Genomic DNA, 17,938 nt, shown 5'->3' with positions numbered 1-17,938 from the left:
CAGGACAGTGTCCATCGCGGGTCTGTTTAGGACCCCGGGCCTCACACTCTCTGTATCCTCCACTCCTAGTACAGTTTCCCTCGCGGGTCTGGTTAGGGTTAGGGCCCTGGGCCTCACACTCTCTGTATCCTCCGCTCCCAGTACAGTGTCCCTCGCGGGTCTTGTTAGGGTTAGGGCCCCGGGCACTGGGCCTCACCCTCTCTGCATCCTCCACTCCCAGTACTGTGTCCCTCGCGGGTCTGGTTAGGGTTAGGGCCCCGGGCCCCGCACTCTCCGTATCCTCCACTCCCAGCACAGTGTCCCTCGCGGGTCTGGTTAGGGTTAGGGCCCCGGGCCTCACACTCTCTGTATCCTCCGCTCCCAGTACAGTGTCCCTCGCGGGTCTTGTTAGGGTTAGGGCCCCGGGCACTGGGCCTCACCCTCTCTGCATCCTCCACTCCCAGTACTGTGTCCCTCGCGGGTCTGGTTAGGGTTAGGGCCCCGGGCCCCGCACTCTCCGTATCCTCCACTCCCAGCACAGTGTCCCTCGCGGGTCTGGTTAGGGTTAGGGCCCCGGGCCTCACACTCTCTGTATCCTCCGCTCCCAGCACAGTGTCCCTCGCGGGTCTGGTTAGGGTTAGGGCCCCGGGCTCTGGGCCTCACACTCTCTGTATCCTCCACTCCCAGTACAGTGTCCCTCACGAATCTGGTTGGGGTTAGGCCCCGGGCTCCGCACTCTCCGTATCCTCCATTCCCAGCACAGTGTCCCTCGTGGGTCTGGTTAGGGCCCCGGGCTCCGGGCCTCACACCTTCTGTATCCTCCACTCCCAGTGCAGTGACCCTCGCGGGTCTGGTTAGGGTTAGGGCCCCGGGCCTCACACTCTCTGTATCCTCCACTCCCAGTACAGTGTCCCTGACGGGTCTGGTTAGGGTTAGGGCCCCAGGCCCCGGGCCTCACACTGTCTGTGTCCTCCACTCCCAGTACAGTGTTCCTCGCAGGTCTGGTTAGGGTTGGGGCCCCGGTCCCCGGGCCTCACACTCTCTGTATCCTCCGCTCCCACAAGAGTGTCCCTCGCGGGTCTGGTTAGGGTTAGGGCCCCGGGCTCCGGACCTCACACTCTCTGTGTCCTCCACTCCCAGTACAGATTCCCTCGCGAGTCTAGTTAGGGTTAGGGCCCCAGACCTCACACTCTCTGCATCCTCCACTCCCAGTACAGTGCCTCTCGCGGGTCTGGTTAGGGTTAGGGCCCCGGGCATCACACTCTCTGTATCCTCCACTCACAGTACAGTGTCCCTTGTGTGTCTGGTTAGGGTTAGAGCTCAGGGCCGCACACTCTCTGTATCCTACACTCCCAGTACAGTGTCCCTCGCGGGTCTGGTTAGGGTTAGGGCCCCGGGCTCCGGGCCTCACACTCTCTGTATCCTCCACTCCCAGTACAGTGTCCCTCGCGGATCAGGTTAGGACCCTGGGCTCCAGGCCTCACACTCTCTGTATCCTCCGCTCCTAGTTCAGTGTCCCTCATGAATCTGGTTAGGGTTAGTCCCCGGGCTCCGCACTCTCCGTATCCTCCACTCCCAGCACAGTGTCCCTCGCGGGTCTGGTTTGGGCCCTGGGCTCCGGGCCTCACAGTCTCTGTATCCTCCACTCCCAGTACAGTGTCCCTGACGGATCTGGTTAGGGTTAGGGCCCCAGGCCCCGGGCCTCACACTGTCTGTGTCCTCCACTCCCAGTACAGTGTTCCTCGCAGGTCTGGTTAGGGTTGGGGCCCGGGTCCCCGGGCCTCACACTCTCTGTATCCTCCGCTCCCACAAGAGTGTCCCTCGCGGGTCTGGTTAGGGTTAGGGTCCCGGGCTCCGGGCCTCACAATCTCTGTATCCTCCGCTCCCCGTACAGTGTCCCTCGCGGGTCTGGTTAGGACCCCGGGCTCCGGGCCTCACACTCTCTGTATCCTCCTCTCCCAGTACGGTGTCCCTCGCGGGTCTGTTTAGGACCCCAGGCTCGGGGCCTCACACTCTCTGTATCCTCCTCTCCCAGGACAGTATCCTTCGCGGGTCTGGTTAGGGTTAGGGCCCCGGGCCTCACACTCTCGGTGTCCTCCACTCCCAGCACAGTGTCCCTCGCGGGTCTGGTTAGGGTTAGGGCCCCGGGCCTCACACTCTCTGTATCCTCCACTCCCAGTACAGTGTCCCTCGCAGGTCTGGTTAGGGTTAGTGCCCCGGGCTCAGGGCCTCACACTCTCTGAATCCTCCACTCCCAGTACTGTGTCCCTCGCAGGTCTGGTTAGGGTTAGTGCCCCGGGCTCAGGGCCTCACACTCTCTGTATCCTCCACTCCCAGTAAAGTGTCTCTCGCGGGTCTGGTTAGGTTTTGGGCCCCGGGCTCCGGGCTTCACACTCTCTGTATCCTCCACTCCCAGTACAGTGTCTCTCACGAGTCTGGTAGGGTTAGGGCCCCGGGCTCTGGGCCCCACACCCCCTGTGTCCTCCACTCCTAGTATAGTTTCCCTCGCGGGTCTGGTTAGGGTTAGGGCCCCGGGCCTCACACTCTCCGTATCCTCCACTCCCAGCACAGTGTCCCTCGCGGGTCTGGTTAGGGTTAGGGATGCGGGCCTCTCACTCTCCGTATCCTCCACTCCCAGTACAGTGTCCCTCGCGGGTCTGGTTAGGGTTAGGGCCCCGGGCCTCACACTCTCCGTATCCTCCACTCCCAGTACAGTGTCCCTCGCGGGTCTGGTTAGGGCCCCGGGCTCCGGGCCTCACACTCTCTGTATCCTCCGCTCCCAGTACAGTGTCCCTCGCAGGTCTGGTTAGGACCCCGGGTACCGGGCCTCACACTCTCTGTATCCTCCTCTTCCAGTACAGTGTCCCTCGCGGAGCTGGTTAGAGTTAGGCTCCCGAGCCCCGCACTCTCCGTATCCTCCACTCCCAGTACAGTGTCCCTCGCGGGTCTGGTTAGGGTTAGGGCCCGGGGCTCCAGGCCTCACACTCTCTGCATCCTCCACTCCAGGTACAGTGTCCCTCGCGGATCTGGTTAGGGTCCCGGGCCCCGGGCCCCGGGCCACACACTCTCTGTATCCTCCTCTTCCAGTACAGTGTCCCTCGCGGAGCTGGTTAGAGTTAGGCTCCCGAGCCCCGCACTCTCCGTATCCTCCACTCCCAGTACAGTGTCCCTCGCGGGTCTGGTTAGGGTTAGGGCCCCGGGCCACGGGCCTCACACTGTCTGTGTCCTCCACTCCCAGTACAGTGTCCCTCGCGGGTCTGGTTAGTGTCCTGGGCTCCGGGCCTCACATTCTCTGTATCCTCCACTCCCAGTACAGTGTCCCTCGCGGGTCTGGTTAGGTTTACGGCCCTGGGCTTCAGGACTCACACTCTCTGTATCCTCCACACCCAGTAATGTGTCCCTCGCGGGTCTGGTTAGGACCCTGGGATCCGGGCCTCACACTCTCTGTATCCTCCTCTCCCAGTACAGTGTCCCTTGCGGATCTGGTTAGGGTCCCGGGCTCCGGGCCTCACACTCTCTGTATCCTCCACTCCCAGTACAGTGTCCCTCGCGGGTCTGGTTAGGGTTAGGGCCCGGGCTCCGGGCCTCACACTCTCTGTATCCTCCTCTCCCTGTACAGTGTCCCTCGTGGGTCTGGTTAGGACACCGGGCTCCGGGCCTCACACTCAGTGTATCCTCCATTCCCAGCAGAGTGTCCCTCGCGGGTCTGGTTATGGCCCCAGGCTCCGGGCCTCACACTCGCTGTATCCTCCTCTCCCAGTACGGTGTCCCTCGCGGGTCTCTTTAGGACCCCGGGCCTCACACTCTCTGTATCCTCCACTCCCAGTACTGTGTCCCTCGCGGGTCTGGTTAGGGTTAGGGCCCCGGGCCCTGGGCCTCACCCTCTCTGCATCCTCCACTCCCAGTACAGTGTCTCTCACGAGTCTGGTAGGGTTAGGGCCCCGGGCTCTGGGCCCCACACCCCCTGTGTCCTCCGCTCCTAGTACAGTTTCCCTCGCGGGTCTGGTTAGGGTTAGGGCCCCGGGCTCAGGGCCTCACACTCTCTGTATCCTCCACTCCCAGCACAGTGTCCCTCGCGGGTCTGGTTAGGGTTAGGGCCCCGGGCGCAGGGCATCACACTCTCTGTATCCTCCACTCCCAGTACAGTGTCCCTCGCGTATCTGGTTAGGACCCTGGGCCCCGGGCCTCACACTCTCTGTATCCTCCACTCCCAGTACAGTGTCCCTCGCGGATCTGGTTAGGACACTGGGCTCCGGGCCTCACACTCTCTGTATCCTCCGCTCCCAGTACGGTGTCCCTCGCGTATCTGGTTAGGACCCTGGGCCCCGGGCCTCACACTCTCTGTATCCTCCGCTCCCAGTACAGTGTCCCTCGCGGGTCTGGTTAGGGCCCTGGGCTCCGGGCCTCACCACCTCTGTATCCTCCACTCCCAGTACAGTGTCCCTCGCGGGTCTGGTTCGGGTTAGGGCCCCTGGCCTCACACTCTCTGTATCCTCCGCTCCCAGCACAGTGTCCCTTGCGGGTCCGGTTAGGGTTAGGGCCCCGGGCTCTGGGCCTCACACTCCCTGTATCCTCCACTCCCAGGACAGTGTCCCTCGCGGGTCTGGTTAGGGTTAGGGCCCCGGGCCCCGGGCCTCACACTCTCTGTATCCTCCGCTCCCAGCACAGTGTCCCTTGCGGGTCCGGTTAGGGTTAGGGCCCCGGGCTCTGGGCCTCACACTCCCTGTATCCTCCACTCCCAGGACAGTGTCCCTCGCGGGTCTGTTTAGGACCCCGGGCCTCACACTCTCTGTATCCTCCACTCCCAGTACAGTGTCCCTCGCGGGTCTGGTTAGGACCCCGGGCTCCGGGACTCACACTCTCTGTATCCTTCTCTCCCAGTACAGTGTCCCTCGCGGGTCTGGTTAGGGTTAGGGCCCCGGGCTCCGGGCCTCACACTCTCTGTATCCTCCTCTTCCAGTACGGTGTCCCTCGCGGGTCTGGTTAGGGTTAGGGTCCCCGGCCTCACACTCTCTGTATCCTCCACTCCCAGCACAATGCCATTCGCGGAGCTGGTTAGAGTTAGGCTCCCGAGCCCCGCACTCTCCGTATCCTCCACTCCCAGCACAGTGTCCCTCGCGGGTCTGGTTAGGGCCCGGGGCTCCAGGCCTCACACTGTCTGTGTCCTCCACTCCAGGTACAGTGTCCCTCGCGGGTCTGGTTAGGGTTAGGGCCCCGGGCCTCACACTGTCTGTGTCCTCCACATCCCAGTACAGTGTCCCTCGCGGGTCTGGTTAGAGTTAGGGCCCCGGGCCTCACATTCTCTGTATCCTCCACTCCCAGTACAGTGTCCCTCGCGGGTCTGGTTAGTGTCCAGGGCTCCGGGCCTCACATTCTCTGTATCCTCCACTCCCAGTACAGTGTCCCTCGCGGGTCTGATTAGGACCCCGGGCTCCGGGCCTCACACTCTCTGTATCCTCTACTCCCAGTACAGTGTCCCTCGCAGGTCTGGTTAGGATACCGGGCTCCGGGCCTCCCATTCAGTGCTTCCTCCACTCCCAGCAGAGTGTCCCTCGCGGGTCTGGTTAGGGCCCCGGGATCCGGGCCTAACACTCTCTGTATCCTTCTCTCCCAGTACGGTGTCCCTCGTGGGTCTGTCTAGGACCCCAGGCTCCGGGCCTCACACTCTCTGTATCCTCCACTCCCAGTACAGTGTCCCTCGCGGGTCTGGTTAGGGTTAGGCCCCGGGCCCCGCATTCTCCCTATCCTCCACTCCCAGCACAGTGTCCCTCGCGGATCTGGTTAGGACCCCGGGCCCCGGGCCACACACTCTCTGTATCCTCCACTCCCTGTACAGTGTCCCTCGCGGGTCTTGTTAGGATTAGTGCCCCGGGCCCCGGGCCTCACACTCTCTGTATCCTCCACTCCCAGTACAGAGTCCCTTGTGTGTCTGGTTAGGGTTAGGGCTCCGGGCCTTACACTCTCTGTATCCTCCACTCCCAGTACAGTGTCCCTCGCGGGTCTAGTTAGGGTTAGGGCTTCGGGCTCAGGGCCTCACACTCTCTGTAACCTCCTCTCACAGTACAGTGTCCGTCGCGGGTCTTGTTAGGGTTAGGGCCCCGGGTCCCGCACTCTCCGTATCCTCCACTCCCAGCACAGTGTCCCTCGTGGGTCTGGTTAGGGTTAGGCCCCAGGCCACGCACTCTCCGTATCCTCCAGTCCCAGCACAGTGTCCCTCACGGGTCTGGTTAGGACCCTGGGCCCCAGGTCTCACACTCTCTGTATCCTACACTCCCAGTACAGTGTCCCTCGCGGGTCTGGTTAGGACGCTGGGCTCCGGGCCTTACACTCTCTGTATCCTCCACTCCCAGTACAGTGTCCCTCGCGGGTCTGGTTAGGGTTAGGGCCCCGGGCCTCACACTCTCTGTATCCTCCGCTCCCAGAACAGTGTCCCTCGCGGGTCTGGTTAGGGTTAGGGCCCCGGGCCTCACACTCTCTGTATCCTCCACTCCCAGTACGGTGTCCCTTGCGGGTCTGGTTAGGGCCCGGGGCTCCGGGCCTCACACACTCTATATCCTCCTCTCCCAGTACAATGTATTCGTGGGTCTGGTTAGGGTTAGGGCCCCGGGCTCCGGGCCGGACACTCTCCGAATCCTGCACTCCCAGTACAGTGTATTCGTGAGTCTGGTTAGGGTTAGGGCCCCGGGCTCCAGGCCTCACACTCTCTGTACGGTGGCGGAGAGGATGCTAGATGGGGACTCTTCTGCCGAGGTAGTATGGGCTGAAGTTAGAAACAGGAGAGGAGAGGTCACCCTGTTGGGAGTTTTCTAGTGATGTAGAGGAAAGGATGGCGAAGATGATTCTGGATATGAGCGAAAGTAACAGGGTAGTTATTATGGGAGACTTTAACTTTCCAAATATTGACTGGAAAAGATATAGTTCGAGTACAATAGATGGGTCGTTTTTTGTACAGTGTGTGCAGGAGGGTTTCCTGAAACAATATGTTGACAGGCCAACAAGAGGCGAGGCCACGTTGGATTTGGTTTTGGGTAATGAACCAGGCCAGGTGTTGGATTTGGAGGTAGGAGAGCACTTTGGGGACAGTGACCACAATTCGGTGACGTTTACGTTAATGATGGAAAGGGATAAGTGTACACCGCAGGGCAAGAGTTATAGCTGGGGGAAGGGCAATTATGATGTCATTAGACGTGACTTGGGGGGGATAAGGTGGAGAAGTAGGCTGCAAGTGTTGGGCACACTGGATAAGTGGGGCTTGTTCAAGGATCAGCTACTGCGTGTTCTTGATAAGTATGTACCGGTCAGACAGGGAGGAAGGCGTCGAGCGAGGGAACCGTGGTTTACCAAGGAAGTGGAATCTCTTGTTAAGAGGAAGAAGGAGGCCTATGTGAAGATGAAGTGTGAAGTTTCGGTTGGGGCGATGGATAGTTACAAGGTAGCGAGGAAGGATCTAAAGAGAGAGCTAAGACGAGCAAGGAGGGGACATGAGAAGTATTTGGCAGGAAGGATCAAGGAAAACCCAAAAGCTTTCTATAGGTATGTCAGGAATAAGCGAATGACTAGGGAAAGAGTAGGACCAGTCAAGGACAGGGATGGGAAATTGTGTGTGGAGTCTGAAGAGATAGGCGAGATACTAAATGAATATTTTTCGTCAGTATTCACTCAAGAAAAAGGTAATGTTGTGGAGGAGAATGCTGAGCCCCAGGCTAATAGAATAGATGGCATTGAGGTACATAGGGAAGAGGTGTTGGCAATTCTGGACAGGCTGAAAATAGATAAGTCCCCAGGACCTGATGGGATTTATCCTAGGATTCTCTGGGAGGCCAGGGAAGAGATTGCTGGACCTTTGGCTTTGATTTTTATGTCATCATTGGCTACAGGAATAGTGCCAGAGGACTGGAGGACAGCAAATGTGGTCCCTTTGTTCAAAAAGGGGAGCAGAGACAATCCCGGCAACTATAGGCCGGTGAGCCTCACGTCTGTAGTGGGTAAAGTCTTGGAGGGGATTATAAGAGACAAGATTTATAATCATCTAGATAGGAATAATATGATCAGGGATAGTCAGCATGGCTTTGTGAAGGGTAGGTCATGCCTCACAAACCTGACTGAGTTCTTTGAGAAGGTGACTGAACAGGTAGATGAGGGTAGAGCAGTTGATGTGGTGTATATGGATTTCAGCAAAGCGTTTGATAAGGTTCCCCACGGTAGGCTATTGCAAAAAATACGGAGGCTGGGGATTGAGGGTGATTTAGAGATGTGGATCAGAAATTGGCTAGCTGAAAGAAGACAGAGGGTGGTGGTTGATGGGAAATGTTCAGAATGGAGTACAGTCACAAGTGGAGTACCACAAGGATCTGTTCTGGGGCCGTTGCTGTTTGTCATTTTTATCAATGACCCAGAGGAAGGCGCAGAAGGGTGGGTGAGTAAATTTGCAGACGATACTAAAGTCGGTGGTGTTGTCGATAGTGTGGAAGGATGTAGCAGGTTACAGAGTGACATAGATAAGCTGCAGAGCTGGGCTGAGAGATGGCAAATGGAGTTTAATGTAGAGAAGTGTGAGGTGATTCACTTTGGAAGGAACAACAGGAATGCGGAATATTTGGCTAATGGTAAAGTTCTTGAAAGTGTGGATGAGCAGAGGGATCTAGGTGTCCATGTACATAGATCCCTGAAAGTTGCCACCCAGGTTGATAGGGTTGTGAAGAAGGCCTATGGAGTGTTGGCCTTTATTGGTAGAGAGATTGAGTTCCGGAGTCGGGAGGTCATGTTGCAGCTGTACAGAACTCTGGTACGGCCGCATTTGGAGTATTGCGTACAGTTCTGGTCACCGCATTATAGGAAGGACGTGGAGGCTTTGGAGCGGGTGCAGAGGAGATTTACCAGGATGTTGCCTGGTATGGAGGGAAAATCTTATGAGGAAAGGCTGATGGACTTGAGGTTGTTTTCGTTGGAGAGAAGAAGGTTAAGAGGAGACTTAATAGAGGCATACAAAATGATCAGGGGGTTGGATAGGGTGGACAGTGAGAGCCTTCTCCCGCGGATGGATATGGCTGGCACGAGGGGACATAACTTTAAACTGAGGGGTAATAGATATAGGACAGAGGTCAGAGGTAGGTTCTTTACGCAAAGAGTAGTGAGGCCGTGGAATGCCCTACCTGCTACAGTAGTGAACTCGCCAACATTGAGGGCATTTAAAAGTTTATTGGATAAACATATGGATGATAATGGCATAGTGTAGGTTAGATGGCTTTTGTTTCGGTGCAACATCGTGGGCCGAAGGGCCTGTACTGCGCTGTATTGTTCTATGTACTATGTTCTATGTACGGTGTCCCTCGCGTGTCTGTTTAGGACCCCGGGCTCCAGGCCTCACACTCTCTGTATCCTCCTCTTCCAGTACAGTGTCCCTCGCGGGTCTGGTTAGGACCCCGGGCTCCAGGCCTCACACTCTCTGTATCCTCCTCTTCCAGTACAGTGTCCCTCGCGGGTCTGGTTAGGGTTAGGGCCCCGGGCTCCAGGCCTCACACTCTCTGTATCCTCCTCTTCCAGTACAGTGTCCCTCGCGGGTCTGGTTAGGGTTAGGGTCCCGGGCCTCACACTCTCTGTAAACTCCTCTCCCAGTACATGGTCCCTCGCGGAGCTGGTTAGAGTTAGGGTCCCGGGCCTCACACTCTCTGTATCCTCCACTCCCAGTACAGTGTCCCTCGCGGGTCTGGTTAGGGTTAGGGTCCCAGCCCTCACACTCTCTGTATCCTCCGCTCCCAGTACAGTGTCCCTTGCGGGTCTGGTTAGGGCCCGGGGCTCCGGGCCTCACACTCTCTGCATCCTCCACTCCCAGTACAGTGTCCCTCGCGGGTCTGGTTAGGGTTAGGGCCCCGGGCCCCGGGCCTCACACTGTCTGTGTCCTCCACTCCCAGTAAAGTGTCCCTCGCGGGTCTGGTTAGGACACCAGGCTCCGGGCCTCACACTCTCTGTATCCTCTACTCCAAGTACAGTGTCCCTCGCAGGTTTGGTTAGGATACCGGGCTCCGGGCCTCCCATTCGGTGCTTCCTCCACTCCCAGCAGAGTGTCCCTCGCGGGTCTGGTTAGTGCCCTGGGATCCGGGCCTAACACTCTCTGTATCCTCCTCTCCCAGTACGGTGTCCCTCGCGGGTCTGTTTAGGACCCCAGGCTCCGGGCCTCACACTCTCTGTATCCTCCTCTCCCAGTACAGTGTCCCTCGCGGGTATGGTTAGGGATAGGGCCCCGGGCTCCGGGCCTCACACTCTCTGTATCCTCCTCTCCCAGTACAGTGTCCCTCGCGGGTATGGTTAGGGATAGGGCCCCGGGCTCCGGGCCTCACACTCTCTGTATCCTCCTCTCCCAGTACAGTGTCCCTCGCGGGTATGGTTAGGGATAGGGCCCCGGGCTCCGGGCCTCACACTCTCTGTGTCCTCCTCTCCCAGTACAGTGTCCCTCGCGGATCTGGTTAGGACCCCGGGCTCCGGGCCTCACACTCTCTGTATCCTCCACTCCCTGTACTGTGTCCCTCGCGGGTCTGGTTAGGGTTAGGGCCCCGGGCCCCAGGCCTCACACTCTCTGTATCCTCCACTCCCAGTACAGTGTCCCTCGCGGATCTGGTTAGGGTCCCGGGCTCCGGGCCTCACACTCTCTGTATCCTCCGCTCCCAGTACAGTGTCCCTCGCGGATCTGGTTAGGGTCCCGGGCTCCGGGCCTCACATTCTCTGTATCCTCCGCTCCCAGTACAGTGTCCCTCGCGGGTCTGGTTAGGACCCAGGGCTCCAGGCCTCACATTCTCTGTATCGTCCACTCCCAGTACAGAGTCCCTTGTGTGTCTGGTTAGGACCCTGGGCTCCAGGCCTCACACTCTCTGTATCCTCCACTCCCAGTACAGTGTCCCTCGCGGGTCTGGTTAGGGTTAGGGCCCCGGGCTCCAGGCCTCACACTCTCTGCATCCTCCGCTCCCAGTACAGTGTCCCTCGCGGGTCTGGTTAGGACCCTGGGCTCCAGGCCTCACACTCTCTGTATCCTCCACTCCCTGTACAGTGTCCCTCGCGGGTCTTGTTAGGGTTAGGGTCCCGGGCCCCGGGCCTCACACTCTCTGTATCCTCCACTCCCAGTACAGAGTCCCTTGTGTGTCTGGTTAGGGTTAGGGCCCCGGGCTCCAGGCCTCACACTCTCTGTATCCTCCTCTCCCAACACAGTGTCCCTCGCGGATCTGGTTAAAGTTAGGGTCCCGGGCCTCACACTCTCTGTATCCTCCACTCCCAGTACAGTGTCCCTCGCGGGTCTGGTTAGAGTTAGGCCCCAGGCCACGCACTCTCCGTATCCTCCACTCCCAGCACAGTGTCCCTCGCGGGTCTGGTTATGGTTAGGGCCCCGGGCCTCACACTCTCTGTATCCTCCACTCCCAGTATAGTGTCCCTCACGGGTCTGGTTAGGGTCCCGGGCTCCGGGCCTCACACTCTCTGTTACCTCCACTCCCAGTACAGTCCCTCGCGGATCTGGTTAGGACCCTGGGCTCCGGGCCTCACACTCTCTGTATCCTCCGCTCCCAGTACAGTGTCCCTCGCGGGTCTGGTTAGGGTTAGGGCCCCGGGCCTCACACTCTCTGTATCCTCCGCTCCCAGTACAGTCTCCCCCGCGGGTGCAGTGCCGCGTGAAGGAGAAAGAGGGTCCTGAGCTAACATCGGGAGAAACTGGTCCCACTCATATCAGGATCAAGAATCCGAGAGCACTGAGTGAACGACAGAAATGTGAACCCAGCGAGTGTTTGGGGTGTTTAATGCCCGGCCTGGAAGCGTGGTGGTTCAATGGAGGCAATGAAGAGGGACTGTGATGATTATTTGAATGGAAACAATGTTGAGCGGTATGAGGAAAAGGGCGGGAATGCCACTCAGTCACGATGTTCATTCCAAGAGTCGGAGCAGTCACGCGGGGACCAATGGCCTCCATTTGAACATTTACAATTGGGTGAAGTTGCAGACTGAGCATCGTGGATCGGAGGTGGAATAGGTTAAACTTCACTGACCTGTTCACAGGAGTAATTCTGCATTCACATCCAGGCTGTTTAATGATTAAACCTGGATGAAGCGTACCCATCCTCCAGTTGCAGTGGTCCAGGGGAGGTCCAGCCATGCACTGGGTCACCAACTAAACACTTGCAATACATCAAACAACGGTATCAACAGGCAAAGATAATTAACTCTGGGACACTGGCAGCGTCGGAGCTGATGTGATGTGGAGTTGATGTGATGTGGAGTTGGTGTGATGTGGAGTTGGTGTGATGTGGAGTTGATGTGATGTGGAGTTGATGAGATGTGGAGTTGGTGTGACGTGGAGTTGATGTGATGTGGAGTTGGTGTGGAGTTGGTGTGATGTGGAGTTGGTGTGATGTGGAGTTGGTGTGATGTGGAGTTGATGTGATGTGGAGTTGGTGTGATGTGGAGTTGGTGTGACGTGGAGTTGATGAGATGTGGAGTTGATGTGATGTGGAGTTGGTGTGATGTGGAGTTGGTGTGGAGTTGATGTGATGTGGAGTTGGAGTGATGTGGAGTTGGTGTGATGTGGAGTTGGTGTGATGTGGAGTTGGTGTGATGTGGAGTTGATGTGATGTGGAGTTGGTGTGATGTGGAGTTGGTGTGACGTGGAGTTGATGAGATGTGGAGTTGGTGTGATGTGGAGTTGATGTGATGTGGAGTTGATGAGATGTGGAGTTGGTGTGACGTGGAGTTGATGTGATGTGGAGTTGGTGTGATGTGGAGTTGGTGTGATGTGGAGTTGATGTGATGTGGAGTTGATGAGATGTGGAGTTGGTGTGACGTGGAGTTGATGTGATGTGGAGTTGGTGTGGAGTTGGTGTGATGTGGAGTTGGTGTGATGTGGAGTTGGTGTGATGTGGAGTTGGTGTGATGTGTAGTTGGTGTGATGTGGAGTTGATGTGATGTGGAGTTGGTGTGATGTGGAGTTGGTGTGACGTGGAGTTGATGAGATGTGGAGTTGATGTGATGTGGAGTTGGTGTGATGTGGAGTTGGTGTGGAGTTGATGTGATGTGGAGTTGGAGTGATGTGGAGTTGATGTGATGTGGAGTTGATGTGATGTGGAGTTGGTGTGATGTGGAGTTGGTGTGATGTGGAGTTGGTGTGATGTGGAGTTGATGTGATGTGGAGTTGGTGTGATGTGGAGTTGGTGTGACGTGGAGTTGATGAGATGTGGAGTTGGTGTGATGTGGAGTTGATGTGATGTGGAGTTGATGAGATGTGGAGTTGGTGTGATGTGGAGTTGGTGTGATGTGGAGTTGATGAGACGTGGAGTTGATGTGATGTGGAGTTGGTGTGATGTGGAGTTGATGAGATGTGGAGTTGATGAGATGTGGAGTTGGTGTGACGTGGAGTTGATGTGATGTGGAGTTGGTGTGATGTGGAGTTGGTGTGATGTGGAGTTGGTGTGATGTGGAGTTGATGTGATGTGGAGTTGGTGTGATGTGGAGTTGGTGTGATGGGGAGTTGGTGTGGAGTTGGTGTGATGGGGAGTTACTGTGGAGTTGGTGTGATGTGGAGTTGGTGTGATGTGGAGTTGATGTGATGTGGAGTTGGTGTGATGTGGAGTTGATGTGATGTGGAGTTGATGTGATGTGGAGTTGGTGTGATGTGGAGTTGGTGTGATGGGGAGTTGGTGTGGAGTTGGTGTGATGGGGAGTTACTGTGGAGTTGGTGTGATGTGGAGCTGGTGTGATATGGAGTTGGTGTGATGTGGAGTTGATGTGGAGTTGGTGTGATGTGGAGTTGGTGTGATGCGGAGTTGGTGTGGAGTTGATGTGATGTGGAGTGGGTGTGATGTGGAGTTGGTGTGGAGTTGGTGTGATGTGGTGTTGGTGTGATGTGGAGTTGGTGTGATGTGGAGTTGGTGTGATGTGGAGTTGGTGTGATGTGGAGTTGGTGTGACGTGGAGTTGATGTGATGTGGAGTTGGTGTGATGTGGAGTTGATGTGGAGTTGATGTGATGTGGAGTTGGTGTGATGTGGAGTTGGTGTGATGGGGAGTTGGTGTGGAGTTGGTGTGATGGGGAGTTGCTGTGGAGTTGGTGTGATGTGGAGTTGGTGTGATGTGGAGTTGGTGTGATGTGGAGTTGATGTGGAGTTGATGTGATCTGGAGAGGGTGTGATGTGGAGTTGGTGTGGAGTTGGTGTGATGTGGTGTTGGTGTGATGTGGAGTTGGTGTGATGTGGAGCTGGTGTGATGATGAGTTGGTGTGATGGGGAGTTGGTGTGGAGTTGGTGTGATGTGGAGTTGGTGTGATGCGGAGTTGGTGTGGAGTTGATGTGATGTGGAGTGGGTGTGATGTGGAGTTGGTGTGGAGTTGGTGTGATGTGGTGTAGGTGTGATGTGGAGTTGGTGTGATGTGGAGCTGGTGTGATGTGGAGTTGATGTGATGTGGAGTTGGTGTGATGGGGAGTTGGTGTGATGGGGAGTTGGTGTGGAGTTGGTGTGATGTGGAGTTGGTGTGATGTGGAGTTGGTGTGATGTGGAGTTGGTGTGATGTGGAGTTGGTGTGGAGTTGGTGTGATGGGGAGTTGGTGTGGAGTTGGTCTGATGGGGAGTTGGTGTGATGTGGAGTTGGTGTGATGTGGAGTTGGTGTGGAGTTGGTGTGATGTGGAGTTGGTGTGATGTGGAGTTGGTGTGACGTGGAGTTGGTGTGACGTGGAGTTGGTGTGGCGGGGAGTTGGTGTGATGTGGAGTTGGTGAGATGGGGAATTGGTGTGATGTGGAGTTGGTGTGATGTGGAGTTGGTGTGATGTGGTGTTGGTGTGGGGCTGGTGTGATGTGGAGTTGGTGTGATGTGGAGTTGGTGTGATGTGGAGTTGGTGTGATGTGGAGTTGGTGTGATGTGGAGTTGATGTGATGTGGAGTTGGTGTGATGGGGAGTTGGTGTGATGTGGAGTTGGTGTGGAGTTGGTGTGATGTGGAGTTGGTGTGATGTGGAGTTGGTGTGATGTGGAGTTGGTGTGATGTGGAGTTGGTGTGATGTGGAGTTGGTGTGATGTGGAGTTGGTCTGATGTGGAGTTGGTGTGATGTGGAGTTGGTGTGATGGGGAGTTGGTGAGATGGGGAGTTGGTGTGATGTGGAGTTGGTGTGATGTGGAGTTGGTGAGATGGGGAGTTGGTGTGATGTGGAGTTGGTGTGATGTGGAGTTGGTGTGATGTGGTGTTGGTGTGGGGCTGGTGTGATGTGGAGTTGGTGTGATGTGGAGTTGGTGTGATGTGGAGTTGGTGTGATGTGGAGTTGGTGTGATGTGGAGTTGATGTGATGTGGAGTTGGTGTGATGGGGAGTTGGTGTGATGTGGAGTTGGTGTGGAGTTGGTGTGATGTGGAGTTGGTGTGATGTGGAGTTGGTGTGATGTGGAGTTGGTGTGATGTGGAGTTGGTGTGATGTGGAGTTGGTGTGATGTGGAGTTGGTGTGATGTGGAGTTGGTGTGATGTGGAGTTGGTGTGATGGGGAGTTGGTGTGGAGTTGGTGTGATGTGGAGTTGATGTGATGTGGAGTTGGTGTGATGTGGAGTTGGTGTGATGTGGAGTTGGTGTGGAGTTGGTGTGATGTGGAGTTGGTGTGATGTGGAGTTGGTGTGATGTGGAGTTGGTGTGGAGTGGGTGTGATGTGGAGTTGGTGTGATGTGGAGTTGGTGTGATGTGGAGTTGGTGTGATGTGGATTTGGTGTGATGTGGAGTTGGTGTGATGTGGAGTTGGTGTGATGGGGAGTTGGTGTGATGGGGAGTTGGTGTGGAGTTGGTGTGATGGGGAGTTGGTGTGATGTGGAGTTGGTGTGATGGGGAGTTGGTGTGGAGTTGGTGTGATGGGGAGTTGGTGTGGAGTTGGTGTGATGTGGAGTTGGTGTGATGTGGAGTTGGTGTGATGGGGAGTTGGTGTGATGTGGAGTTGGTGTGGAGTTGGTGTGATGTGGAATTGGTGTGATGCGGAGTTGGTGTGGAGTTGATGTGATGTGGAGTGGGTGTGATGTGGAGTTGGTGTGATGTGGTGTTGGTGTGATGTGGAGTTGGTGTGGAGTTGATGTGATATGGAGTTGGTGTGATGTGGAGTTGATGTGATGCGGAGTTGGTGTGATGCGGAGTTGGTGTGGAGTTGATGTGATGTGGAGTTGGTGTGATGTGGAGTTGATGTGATGTGGAGTTGGTGTGGAGTTGGTGTGATGGGGAGTTTGTGTGATGGGGAGTTGGTGTGGAGTTGGTGTGATGTGGTGTTGGTGTGATGTGGAGTTGGTGTGATGTGGAGTTGGTGTGATGTGGAGTTTGTGTGATGTGGAGTTGGTGTGATGTGGAGTTGATGTGTAGTTGGTGTGATGTGGTGTTGGTGTGATGTGGAGTTGGTGTGATGCGGAGTTGGTGTGGAGTTGATGTGATGTGGAGTTGGTGTGATGTGGAGTTGATGTGATGTGGAGTTGGTGTGGAGTTGGTGTGATCTGGAGTTGGTGTGATGTGGAGTTGGTGTGTTGTGGAGTTGGTGTGATGTGGTGTTGGTGTGATGTGGCGTTCGTGTGATGTGGAGTTGGTGTGATGTGGAGTTGGTGTGATGTGGAGTTGGTGTGATGTGGTGTTGGTGTGATGTGGCGTTGGTGTGATGTGGAGTTGGTGTGATGTGGAGTTGGTGTGATGTGGAGTTGATGTGGAGTTGGTGTGATGTGGTTTTGGTGTGATGTGGCGTTGGTGTGGAGTTGGTATGATGTGGTGTTGGTGTGATGTGGAGTTGATGTGATGTGGTGTTGGTGTGATGTGGAGTTGGTGTGGAGTTGGTGTGATGGGGAGTTTGTGTGATGTGGAGTTGGTGTGGAGTTGGTGTGATGTGGTGTTGGTGTGATGTGGCGTTGGTGTGATGTGGAGTTGGTGTGATGTGGAGTTGGTGTGATGTGGAGTTGATGTGATGTGGAGTTGGTGTGGAGTTGCTGTGATGTGGTGTTGGAGAGATGTGGAGTTGGTGTGATGTGGAGTTGGTGTGATGTTGAGTTGGTGTGGAGTTGGTGTGATGGGGAGTTGATGTGGAGTTGGTGTGATGTGGAGTTGGTGTGATGGGGAGTTGGTGTGATGTGGAGTTGGTGTGGAGTTGGTGTGATGGGGAGTTGGTGTGATGTGGAGTTGGTGTGGAGTTGGTGTGATGGGGAGTTGGTGTGGAGTTGGTGTGATGTGGAGTTGGTGTGATGGGGAGTTGGTGTGATGTGGACTTGTTGTGGAGTTGGTGTGATGTGGAGTTGGTGTGATGGGGAGTTTGTGTGGAGTTGGTGTGATGGGGGGTTGGTGTGGAGTTGGTGTGATATGGAGTTGGTGTGATGGGGAGTTGGTGTGATGTGGAGTTGGTGTGATGTGGAGTTGGTGTGATGTGGAGTTGATGTGGAGTTGATGTGATCTGGAGAGGGTGTGATGTGGAGTTGGTGTGGAGTTGGTGTGATGTGGTGTTGGTGTGATGTGGAGTTGGTGTGATGGGGAGTTGGTGTGATGGGGAGTTGGTGTGGAGTTGGTGTGATGTGGAGTTGGTGTGATGCGGAGTTGGTGTGGAGTTGATGTGATGTGGAGTGGGTGTGATGTGGAGTTGGTGTGGAGTTGGTGTGATGTGGTGTTGGTGTGATGTGGAGTTGGTGTGATGTGGAGTTGGTGTGATGTGGAGTTGATGTGATGTGGAGTTGGTGTGATGGGGAGTTGGTGTGATGAGGAGTTGGTGTGGAGTTGGTGTGATGTGGAGTTGGTGTGATGTGGAGTTGGTGTGATGTGGAGTTGGTGTGATGTGGAGTTGGTGTGGAGTTGGTGTGATGTGGAGTTGGTGTGGAGTTGGTGTGGAGTTGGTGTGATGTGGAGTTGGTGTGATGTGGAGTTGGTGTGATGTGGAGTTGGTGTGATGTGGAGTTGGTGTGATGTGGAGTTGGTGTGACGTGGAGTTGATGTGACGGGGAGTTGGTG

The 17,938-nt window shown here is 56.0% G+C and overlaps 1 protein-coding gene across 1 annotated transcript in view; it reads right to left on the bottom strand.

Annotated features, from left to right (window-relative positions):
- LOC140411222 (MAM domain-containing glycosylphosphatidylinositol anchor protein 1-like) overlaps window positions 1–17,938 on the bottom strand; it is an 875,194-nt gene that overhangs the window by 439,698 nt on the left and 417,558 nt on the right. The window lies entirely within an intron of this gene.

The sequence above is a fragment of the Scyliorhinus torazame genome, chromosome 4 (genome assembly GCF_047496885.1).
Source record: "Scyliorhinus torazame isolate Kashiwa2021f chromosome 4, sScyTor2.1, whole genome shotgun sequence".
Classification (NCBI taxonomy): Eukaryota; Metazoa; Chordata; class Chondrichthyes; order Carcharhiniformes; family Scyliorhinidae; genus Scyliorhinus; species Scyliorhinus torazame.
Note: the sequence above shows the minus strand (reverse complement) of the source record. Positions and strands in the feature narration are given on the sequence as shown.